This window comes from Eptatretus burgeri, chromosome 3 (assembly GCF_056783735.1).
Source record: "Eptatretus burgeri isolate ZD-2024b chromosome 3, Ebu_testis_v1, whole genome shotgun sequence".
NCBI lineage: Eukaryota > Metazoa > Chordata > Myxini > Myxiniformes > Myxinidae > Eptatretus > Eptatretus burgeri.
In genome coordinates, this window is record NC_140963.1 from 26,363,852 (window position 1) to 26,375,923 (window position 12,072).

General features: G+C 45.7%; 1 protein-coding gene across 3 annotated transcripts in view; it reads right to left on the bottom strand.

The window, feature by feature from the left end:
- JCAD (junctional cadherin 5 associated) overlaps positions 1 to 12,072 on the bottom strand; it is a 77,642-nt gene that overhangs the window by 15,307 nt on the left and 50,263 nt on the right. The window lies entirely within an intron of this gene.

A 12,072-nucleotide genomic window follows, 5' to 3' on the forward strand; every position in this document is an offset into this window, starting at 1 on the left:
CAAAAAAGTGGAAGATTTGAACCATGGAGGATCTTTTTCCACTTAAATTCTCTGACTGCCCCGTTACTTACTTCTGGGCCACCCGGTATATAAAAAAGAAAATGAATAGAATGCACAGAGGAGATGAATCGTAACATCAGAGTTGAAAAAGAACGTCGAAACTGGCCGTTGGTGTCCTTGCAAACCCTTGTAGTGATTTGGAAATTGGTAACAGAGTTGAGAGTTGAAGTTTGTAATGAGCTATAAACGGAGCTGTTACTGTTCTAGTTTCTATGTCATGCCAATATTGGTTACTGTCACCACAAGGAAGATTAAAACAAACTAAAGAAGTACAGTGGTAAAACTACCTTAGCATTATAAAATGAGGAAATTTATCTTTAAGGTTGAACCAACATTCTTTGTACTCTATGTATTAAAGTAGCCGGATTTCTCCGTCCGTCCGTCCCTCTCTCTGCCATGCTCTTTTTGCTGAGATGTCATTATGGCATTACATCTAATGCTAGGCTAAGCCTCTACGGATGTGCACATCATCCCCGTGTCCCAGCACTTAATCCGTCCCGTCGCTTCAATGACGGCAGTTGAACACCATCACCCATACATCCATCTGACTTTCTGACGTCCATAGGCGACGGGCTCAATGCCACATGCTCGGTGTTGCAATGACGGATTTAGGAAGATGGTGGTGTGGTTAGACGGTGTTACATCTGGGACGTTTGTAATTATGGCTTTACGTCTGGGATATCATTACTGCATTATGTCTCGTGCTCGGCTCGGTCTTTATGGTGTGTATTATTCATGAATCAATGAGAATTACATTTTACAACTTGCGAAAAACAAACAAACGATCTCACGTCTGATCCCTGGGAACATACAGTGCTTTCAGAAAGTATTCACACCCCTCAACTTTTGTCACATTTTATTGTTACAGCCTGAAGTTAAAATGGATTAAATTTAAATTTTTGTCACCGATCTACACAAAATACCCCACAATGACAAAGTAAAAACATGTTTTTTAATTTTTTTTTACAAATCAATGAAAAATGAAAAGCTGAAATGTCTTGCATCAATAAATATTCAACCTGTATGCTTGGGGTCATTGTCCTGTTGGAACGTCAATCTTTGCCACAGTCTCAGGTCTTTTGCACTCTGAAGCAGGTTCTCCTCAAGGATTTGCCTGCATTTGGCTCCATTCACCGTTCCCTTTATCCTGACAAGTCTACCCGTACATGCCGCTGAAGAGCATCCCCAAAGCACGATGCTACCACCACCATGCTTCACGGTAGGGATGGTGTTAGATGGGTGATGAGCTGTGCTCGGTTTCCAACAGACGTAGCGCTTTGCATTCAGGCCAAAGAGTTCAAGTTTCATCTTATCAGACCACAGAATCTTTTGCCTCATGGTCTCAGAGTTTTTCACATGTCTTTTTGCAAACTCGAGGCATGACGTCATGTGCCTTTTTCTCAGGAGTGGCTTCCATCTGGCCACTCTCCCAGAAAGCCTAGATTTGTGAAGTGCTGCCCTTCCTCCCGCCCTTGGTTTACTGAAGCTTGTGGCGAGGCAGTTGTCCTGAAACAACTTGCCTTTGCCTCATGGAAAGCAAACCCAACTGAGGGCAATCTCAGTTCTTTCCACAAAGCTCGGAACAAGTGTGTATCTACCCTCAGGAGAGCCAGAAAACAACATCTTTCTCATCTCAAGTCTGAACTCTCAGACCTCTCTCCCTCCTCAAAATCCTGGTGGCGTTTAATCAAATCTGTTTCTGGTGTATGTTCCCCCTCCATCCCCTCCCTTACCTCAAATGGCCGCACTGCTGATTCCACACGTGATAAAGCTGAATGTCTAAACTCGGTGTTTGCAGCTAAATCTTGTGTCCCAAACCCATCACTATCTCTACCCACTTTACCCAGTCGCACCCAACTGTCCCTGGACTCTGTATCCTTTTCTCCTGACAAGGTGGAGAGCTTGCTTTCAAACCTCGAGTCAGATTCTGCAACCGGTCCAGACGGCATCAGCCCACGTGTCCTCAAAGCCTGCTCTTCTGCTCTTGCTCACCCTCTCTCTGTTCTATTCACCCTCATTTTCCCAAGGTCATCTGCCATCTGCTTGGAAATCTGCTAACATCACTGCCCTGCATAAAAAAGGTGCAAAAACAGATCCCTGTAACTACAGACCAATCAGCCTTCTCCCAATCATCAGCAAGGTTATGGAATCCATCATTGCTTCAGACATGAAATCCTTCCTCTTCTCCAATGGCTTGATTTCCAATCATCAATTTGGTTTCAGACCAGGTCACTCTACCCTGGATATGCTGCTACTGCTCTCCCATCAATGGATGGAGGTCCTCAATGCCAGACAGGAAATCCGAGCCGTATCCCTGGACATATCACGTGCTTTTGACACAGTCTGGCACCCTGCCCTACTCACCAAACTCTCTTCCCATGGTATTCAAGGCCATCTCCACTCATGGCTCGCAGACTTCCTCTCCTGTCGCAGCCAACGTGTGGCCCTAAATGGAGTTCTTTCATCCCCTCTTCCTGTGCAGGCTGGAGTTCCTCAAGGTAGCGTTCTGGGCCCTGTTCTTTTTCTGGTTTTCATCAATGATCTCTCGGACTCTCTGGAAAATCCTCTATTTCTCTTTGCCGATGACTCCACCCTCTGCCGTACCATCTGTCATCCCTCAGACCGGCAAGCAGCAGCTTCTTCGCTCACTGCAGATCTGGATAAAATCACAAACTGGTCCAACACGTGGAACATGTCTTTCAATCCACACAAATCTCACACTCTCACTATGTCTCTTCGAAAGGACCGTTTACAAAACCCCCCATCCACTTTCTCAACAATCCTCTGGAAGAAGTCTTTTCTTTCAAGCTTCTGGGTCTCACTATCTGCCATGACCTTTCCTGGGAAAGTCACATTTCCAACCTTGCCTCAAAAGCCAGTCGCCGACTGGGAATCCTCCGTCGTGCAAAGTCCTTCCTCGGCCCTCTTGAGCTCCTGACTACTTACAAAGCTTTTGTCCGTAGCCTGATGGAGTACTGCTCTCCCTCTGGGCTGGTGCTCCTGCCTCCCACCTTTCTCGACTTCACGCTGTCGAAACCAGGGCTTTTAAGATCATTGGCATCTCCCGCAATGAAGCTGAGTCTTTGGGCCTCTCACTCAATCACCGCAGGTTGGTCGGTGGTCTTTCTGTCTTCTACCGACTCCTCTCCAGCCTTGCCCCCTGCTCTCTCTGCGATTTGTCCCAACCACATTTCCACAGGGCGCTCAAGGTCCGCCAACAACCCCCTTCTGGTAAAACTACCAAAATCACGAATCACTGCTCATCTTCACTCTTTCATTCCTCTTTTTTCCCGCCTTTGGAATAAACTTCCTCACTCTATTCTTTCCCATTCTTCCCTCCAGGCTTTCAAAACAGCTGTTCACCACCACCTCTTATCTTCCCCCATCCAAATCCTCGATCTTTTCTACCCCCGATAATCCACCCATGCCCACTTCCTTCAATTCTCCTGCTTTCCTTCCTGAAAGTCCCTGTAATGTCCATCTTCTCCTCGCCATGTTCCCCGTCCCATCCCCATCCCTCTCCCTTCCACAGTTCACCTGTGTCTGTTCCCCAATGTTTTGTCCCTTCCACTCCCACCCCTCTTGTCTCATGCCTCCTTGCTGTGAGTTGTGTGTTAGCTCTCATACGAGCCTCGACCAAGGTATACAAAAAAAAAAAAAAAAAAAAAAAAAAAAAAAAAAGAGACTGTTGTCCTTCTGGCAGGTTCTCTCATCTCAGCCAAGGAACTTTCGAGTTTTGTCAAAGTGGTCAATGGTTTCTTGATCACCTCCCTGACCAAGGTCCTTCTTGCCCAGTTGCTCATTTTGGTCAGATGGCCAGCTCGAGGAAGAGTCTGAGTTGTTCCATGTTCTTTCTATTTCCTTATGATGCCACTAACTGTGCTCTTGGGAACTTTAAACACTTTAGAAATTGTTTTATACCCTTCCTCAGATCTATACCTGCTCATAATTCTCTCTGGAAGTTTTACGGACAGTTAATTGGACTTCATGGTGGAGTTTCTGCTCTGACGTGCACTGTCAACCTGGGAACCTTATATAGAAAGGTGTGTTTCGTTCTAAATCACGTCCAATTAATAGAATTGGCCACAGGTGGACTCCATTCAAATTGTGGAGACATCTCAAGGATGATCAAAGGAAATTGGATGCACCTGAGCTCAATTTGAAGTGTCACAGCAAAGGAGTTGGATACTTGTTGATGCAAGACATTTCAGCTTTTCATTTTTAATTGATTTGTAAAAATTTCTAAAAAACAAACAAACATGTTTCCACTTTGTCATTGTGGGGTATTTTGTAGAGATCGGTGAGAAAAAAAATCTAAATTTGATCCATTTTAACTTCAGGCTGTAACACAACACAACACAAGAGTCACCGGGTGTGAATACTTTCTGAAGGCACTGTACAACAAATTCATTGTAATGTTTTTGGCTGAATACGTTTGCGTATTACTAAAATCAATGCTGCGTTGTTGGCAGTAAAGGAAATGTTTCTGGAATTAAAAAAATTTGCAAATATTGACCGTCAATAAACTGTTTTGCTGTGCTGTAGCATGTACAAGTAACGTTGTTCAACTATCATTGGTGAAGCGATGGGTTCAGTGATAGTGTAACTGAAAAATGAGAGCATTTCCAACTTACAACAACAACCACAAAACAAAAATGTTGCAATTAAAGAGAAAATGTCTGTCTCCAGGTAGAGGCCTTCAAATAATGGAATCTCATGTGGGTCACTGCAGTGACCCGAGATCATGAAAGGTCATAATAAGGTAATATGACGAGTCAGCCATAGTCTGCATAATGGCTTCACATCTAAGACCAAAAATAATATTGAATTCTTCAGCGTTGATGTTGCGGATGAGAAATCGAGTCTAAGATCTCAGCAAGACAGCTCAATGATGTCGTGCCTTTGACAGCACAACACCAGAAATGTGTCGTTGGATGAAATTTCATCAGAAATCAAAACACAGGAACAAGCAGCTCAGAAGGAAAGAAACATCACCAATAATCGAGTGGAAACTCAATCCCAACCATATATTTCATCTGATGACAGCAATTGACCACATCTAATAACTGCAACTAAACTCACACATAGTTGTCCATGAAGTAGTCCATTTGCCAGAGAAGTAGCCTTGTTGTCCTCAAAAGTGTATGGTTTTACGGTGGTTTCTTGTTCACAGGCATGCATCGACAAAATTAAGCTTGGTTGCCCGGATTGCAACCATGGGGAAATCTGTAATTTTTGCGCAAATACAAGATGGCCGTCATCGACCGGGCTGAAAATATAACTTTTTAGGTCATGAACTTAAAATTACACATGAGACATCCTTTCCATATAATTTTGGCACGAGGAATCGATATTTAACCTTATTTTTGCGATTAGAAGTAAATTTGAGGTCAATGTTCGAGTTCCTGGCAATTGTTTGCCGTGTGAGACGTATTTTGAATGACGACAAGGTCACTATTCTGACAACTGGACGCTCACATACGACATTAATGCGAGTTACTAGTTCATTGTTTTGTTTGTTACAAACTAATTCAACTTCTTTGTTGCTGGTCACCATCACTATTCCCGTTACATCACCCATCACCTTCTGGAGATGCGCTATCTGCTGCCACCAGATGCCGAGTCAGAGCTCATATCAGGTGCTTTTGCGTGTCGTTACCAGGAAGGCATTTGGAATGGTGTGAGCTATGATCAGTTCAGTGAACAAACTGCTATTAGAATTGGCAAGGGTGGCCTCAAGGGTATGACTCTTTCTCCAGAGATGGTCGCAGAGTGGATCGATTCCTTTCCTGTCACTGCCTACATCTCAGATACAATGGAGCACATCTACCCTGACTCCTCAAACAAGGACAATGAAGACCAAGTGAGAGAAAAGGACACAAGAATCGGACCACGTCACAAGGAGGAGGGGAAGAAGAGGAGAGAACTTGATGCAGATGATAGGTGCCGGATTTTACTTGAATTGTCGAATGTGTCTCATCCTCTTCAGAATCACTCACCACATCTGTACAACATTGCCAATGGTCGATTGCTCCCCGAGAAGCTGAAGTGAATGTTGAGGATTCCGTGGTTATAGGTGAGAAAATGGTTGCAGAGTTCCATGCATCCCTTCCAGGTGGATTCCATGCAACCATCTCATGCCCCATCAAGACAATGGAGCACTTACAGAAAGGAGTGAAAATTGGGGACAAGACGATCTTTGATCTCGAAACCATCTTCCTCAGGCTGCTGACTATATTTGACAGCAAAGACAAATGGAGCTCGGACCTATCTTCCAGTTTGAGCTCTGCGTAGTACCCCCCTCACTGATTGATGAATATGGGTGCTTCAGGAAAGGCAACAAAGCACCACTGGCACACAAACTCTGTGTTCAGGCATGACAGCCTCTGCAACCAGATGTTACCATTGTGGACGCGAGCCAACTTCTCTATCATATTGTCTGGCCTTTCAGGGGAACTGTGTCAGTCTTTGTTGAGTCCATCAAGACAAGGCTGTCTACCATTGCTGGTCAGAAGATCTTGGTCTTTGACAAATATTATGATGTTTCTGCAAAAGATCATGAACGAGTGAGGCGTGCTGGCATTGGTTACATCAACTATGACCTCACAATAAACACACCCCTGCCTAGTCGAGACGCCATCCTTAAAAACAAGCAGAACAAGTTGCAGCTGTCCAAGGTTTTGAGTACCTATAACTTTGGTGAAGGAGTTACTGTGGAGAGCCGTAGCCATGGTGCGTTCAACCATGATGAAGCAGACATTACAATGATCTCACACCTGCTCATGGCTGCTAAATGTAATGCAAGAGTGATACGTATCCTCTCTGATGACACTGATGTTTTTGTATTGATGGTTTACTGGGTTTACCAGCACAACATCCAGGCCACAGTGCAGATGGAAAGGTGGGATGGAGCAATTTGGGATATCAACACCACCTGTGACCAGCTTGGCCCCAAGTGTCTGCAGCTTTTGGGAATGCACTACATCACTGGCTCAGATACCACGTCATACCCATACGGCAAGGGAAAAGTATCAGCCCTGAAGACACTGAGAACTGGCAACTTCCCTGGTTTGTACTCCGCACTTGGCGAGCTGAACGCAAGCCATGAACAGCTCATGGAAGCAGGGCGGACATTCTTCTGTGCCCTGTATGGTCAGCCAGAAGGTACCACGATGAGTGAGATGAGGTACTATATGTACACAAGGAAGTCTGGCAAGCCCCTCAAGCTCATGGCATTACCTCCAACTGAGATCAATCTCTTCCTACATATTTTGCGTGCACATCTACAGACAGTACTTGCAAAATCAGGTGATCAGCAGGCCCCACCTGAACTTCACATTTCAAAATATGGATGGGACATCAGAGATGGAATCCCAGTGCCAGCAACTTCTGCTACTCCACCAGCCCCTTTGGACCTCATGGATGTTGTGCGGTGTGGATGCAAAGCAGAGGGGAAGGCCTGCAGTACTGCAAGTTGCAGTTGTCACCATGCAAAGATCTCCTGCACGCGATACTGCACTTGTGGTTGCAGTGACAAGTACTTCAACCCACACAAGACTGTGGAGGACAGTGAAAGTGAAGTGGAAGAAGGGAGTGTCGAAGCAGAACTGGAAAGAGACAAGGATACGGAAGGGGATGAGTACAACGAATGGGAATGAACAATACGTAAGTTGTCTACAAGGCTCTATGTCCTCTGTTCCTAAGATGTCCAATATGATGACATGACAATGTGTATGCTTTCTGATTATCAACATACTGTTGTGAACCATTCATGACTTCACTTTTGCATTGGTGTTGCATAATTTTCAGCAGAAAATAGTCATGGACATTTCATGTGAACCTCTATTTATTCCTGAACGTAAAAAAATAACCCCAAAATTGAATTCCTCATGTCAAAATCATATGGAAAAGAGATATTACACAGGATTAAATGTTGACCGATTAAAAACTTAGCCCCATCATCTGACCTGCAGCGGCCATCTTGAATTTATGCAAATTACAGGAGTTCCCCAAGGTAGCCACCCCGGCAACCAACCTGAATTTTATTAATGGACCCATGTTAGTCCAAAACAATCATAAAACCATACACTTTCCACATCAACAAGGTTGACAATGGAACACATAATAACGGCAAATGGACTAAAGGTTGGTAGCTTTCATCCACCTGCTGAACAGGACAGGTGTTGTATGATATTTTATTTTAAAACTCAAGCGAAAACAGCCAAGTTGAAAAAAAAAGAATTGATTGTACCTTTGTATGGTTGAAAAAAAACAAAAAAAACAGCAAGCGACATTGTCGGCTGTTAACAAATACTTTTTGTAAAATTAAATAAATAAATTTTCACGGAGTATATTAAACGGATCGTTGAATTGTGAAAATGAAAACGGCACCCTCTCACTCCCGTGCTGGTCAAACTGCGTCGATGTTCTCATCGCAAGCACGGTTTTCCGTAAGTACGACTCGAGGCAATCAGACCGAAACACAACTCGGACCTTGCAGCGCCTGAAGTGCAGAAAACTGGCTCAGGTTGACTCGTTTGGCGTTCCCGTCTGAGCACGTCCTCATGAAGCTGGGATCCCCGAGGTTTAAAGAAAATTAAAAATCCCACATACTATTCCTTTACCAACCGTTCACTCATGTCCATGTGGTTCAGATAAAAGCAGGCAGACAACTCCTGAAGTCATTCTCGTGCACAAGTCCAAGCTTGAATCTCAGCATTAGATCACTCGTTTCAGAAATTGTTTGGCAGGTGAGAATACAATCGAAGGTCCCTTTGCCAGGTTGGGGCAATGCTAATTGTTGAAATGAAAACTTGTCTTTGTCGTGAAGGCTCGTGTCGATCTGCATTGGCAGACGGGTGAACAGTGGATGGAATCGAAAACAGTTATCGTGCGAGCAGCTATTGGAAGCAAGGAGAGACTGATATTTCGACCATTAACCCTTCATCAGAGCAATAGAGAACACTCGTCGTTTACACTTCGTCCCTTTTTTGGACAACACCATTGATTAAACCTTCGTCCCTTTTTCTCATAGTGAGGCGGCTTAGCCCAAATATTCAAAAGAATTGTGCATTTTGTGATACAAGCACCAAATTTGGCACAAATGTACATGAATATGGTGCGAACATTTTCAGATCTTGGGCCACTTGAAATTCTCTCTTTATGTCCGCCATATTGGATTTCAAAATGGCCGCCACTTGAAATCTACATTTGCTATTATCTCTGGACGTAATGCAGCTATTGACTTGATTCTGGTATCTAAATGTATGTTTTTGGGGGCAAGGAATCCAATGGTACCATTTTCAACTTAATATTATCTATCACAGTCTGTTATATAATTTTATTTGGAAATTATCTCGGCAAATATTGGATTCAACACAATACTTTGAAAAGAATGTCTTGGGTATAATACTGACATGCCACATGGTCTAGTATCTGAGGCTAGGTATATACCGGTACTGAAGATACGTGTGCATAAACAGTGTCATGTTAACAAGTTCAGCATTGCCACAAGTACATGTATGTTGTTGACTCGTCGTCATGTGCAGTCCCCTTCACACACACACAGAGGGCTGTGCACTGAAGGGCAGCCTTTTTGCACTTGCAGCGCCTCACACACCCTTTCTTGCACTGGCAAGAAACCAGCTCAATGCAGCTGTGAGCTGCCTCAGTTAGCCTGGTCCAGTAAGGTGTGTACTGTCCTTCTCCAGTCCTTGACCAACCCCAGTTGGTTGGTGGAGGGAGCTCTGGTGCTGGCAGCAGTATCTGACCCCACACATGTCCACCTTGATACACTGCCCTCTCGACATGTTCCTCCAGAGCTGCCTTCGTTGGAGGGATGAGCTGCACATTGTTCTTCCTTGCGAAGAGTTTTCTCCTGGCCTTGTCAATGTCTGTGCATTTGCTGGTTCGATCATACAACAGGATCACGAACCTCTCGATGATGCGCATTGCATCATCTGGTATGTCACGAGGTGCAGAGGACAGCAGCAGCAGCGCCTCAGTGAGTTCTGGCAGTACCGTCCAGACTGTCCACGCAGTCTTCTTGCCATGTCACTGAAAACTAGACACAGTGTCGCATCCAGTTAGAGCGTGGAACATTGGCAGTGCACGAGCCTTCTCTCGTCCCAATCCAGCTGCTATTTCGTGTGCTGCTAGGTATCAGAAACTCTGGCCTGTTCCGAATGCCAGCCACAGTTTGTCTTCTGGTTGCAACTCCTGTGCCAGGGACACTGCCAGCACCACAACATCGGTGTCTACAGTCCGGATGAGTATTGCATGGTGTCCATGCTGGACTGCGTGAGATGCATGCAGCAACATCCGACTGTCAGCTTCTTCATGGTTACATGGGGTGAGTGAGGTCAGATCTGGCAGTAGTGGCTTGCTGAGCACTGCCTCTCCATCAGTAATGACGAGTTGCTTGTCCTCCTGGTCAAACCATTCCATGAGAGCTGCTGAGAGGAACCTGAACAGCTCGGTCTTGTTGCTGTCCATTCGTCGGAAGTTCTGCCAGTTTCCTGGTATGGCTGCGGCAGCCACCACACATCTCCGCACACCTTGTCCCCGCTTTGCACGTGTACTACCTTTCAGTGAATCAGCAAGGTAAGTATCCCAGACCAGATCCAGGCGTGGCACTGTTTGCAGCTTCGTGGACATATATGGGATGAAGATCTGTTGGGCATACTCTTCAAAGGTCTTTGATGCAGCCGGCTTCAGCATCTGGACGATGGCTACTCCATCAAGCACAATACAGGTCGTGACAGGAGTCCCTGTCTTTGCGTCGGAGACTTCTTCCAAGCATGTGAGGAGATCACTCTTGGTACCAGTGCAGAGGTTTCCACCATCAGACAATGCAGGAGGACATGCCTGATTCTTGTGACAAAAGAACTCCTCAAGGTTTACATCCCTCGTCTGGCAGCCAATGTACAGGCATGCGAAGAGTTCACGGTCATTCTTGATGGAGGTGAGCTGTTGCTGACCTATGCTCTGGCTTCTAGGAGTAGAAGTGCTGAACACCTTCAGCTTGTTACGAGGAATGGGTGCGTCCACTGCCTTCGTTCTGTCCAACAGACACTCTCTGTTGAAAGCCTCGAACTGCTCTTGGCCAATCCTCTTGGCATTCATCACGGTCTCCACAGCAGCAGGATCTACAATCTCCTTTGTGTCCAGTTTGACTACATCCTGACTCTCCTCCTCGAATGGGTTGCCCATCTCCTCGATGACACCGACGAGAGAGCGAACATCTTTCACAAATGAGGCTTGTACACTTGGCGTCTGATCATGATGACGTGTGTCTGCTGTTTGTCGTCTCCAGTGTTGGTTCCCATCCTGGAATTCTTCGATCACCCTGGCAACTTCTGGTCCCGCAACCATCCAGCGACGTAGGGCACTAGGGTTGTCAGTGAGCCCAACTGCTCCACCATCTCCTTTGATGCAGGCATTATTCTGCTCATGTGCCTGGTCAATCGGGATTGAAGAGAACACCCTCTGTGTTTTCTGAACGGTGAAGTGGCTTTCCCTGAATTTTCTGGCTACATCTGGGTGTTTGGTGAGTTCGGCCATGTCCTTCATGTGCACTGGTATCCACCTAGCACAGTGGGTGTGATCCAGTGCATGGAACCAGGGGACCAGCTCTGTCAGAGCATCGAGGTACATCATTAACGATCCCTGCCTGAGAGAACGCACATACACTAGAACCAACAGTTCGAGTTCCAGCACGGTTGCCCAGTAGTGAAACTGGGGGATGTCTTCTCCTCTCTGGCAACACCAGTCTTCAAACTCCGGAAGGTCCTCTGCATCCCTGGTTTCTCCCAGACAGTAGTGGTTGTAGGCACGGAGTTGCAGGATGTACAGTGCTGCTGCAGTCACTTGATGTGCTCTTCTTGTGCGCAAGACATGGGATGCTCGCAGGAATGAGTCTGCTGTCCCTGCTGTCGCAATCTCGGCTTGCACAAGTGCCTGCACCCAACCACTCCCTTTCAGCCAGTCCCCCAGTGTCCTCAGTGCCACCAT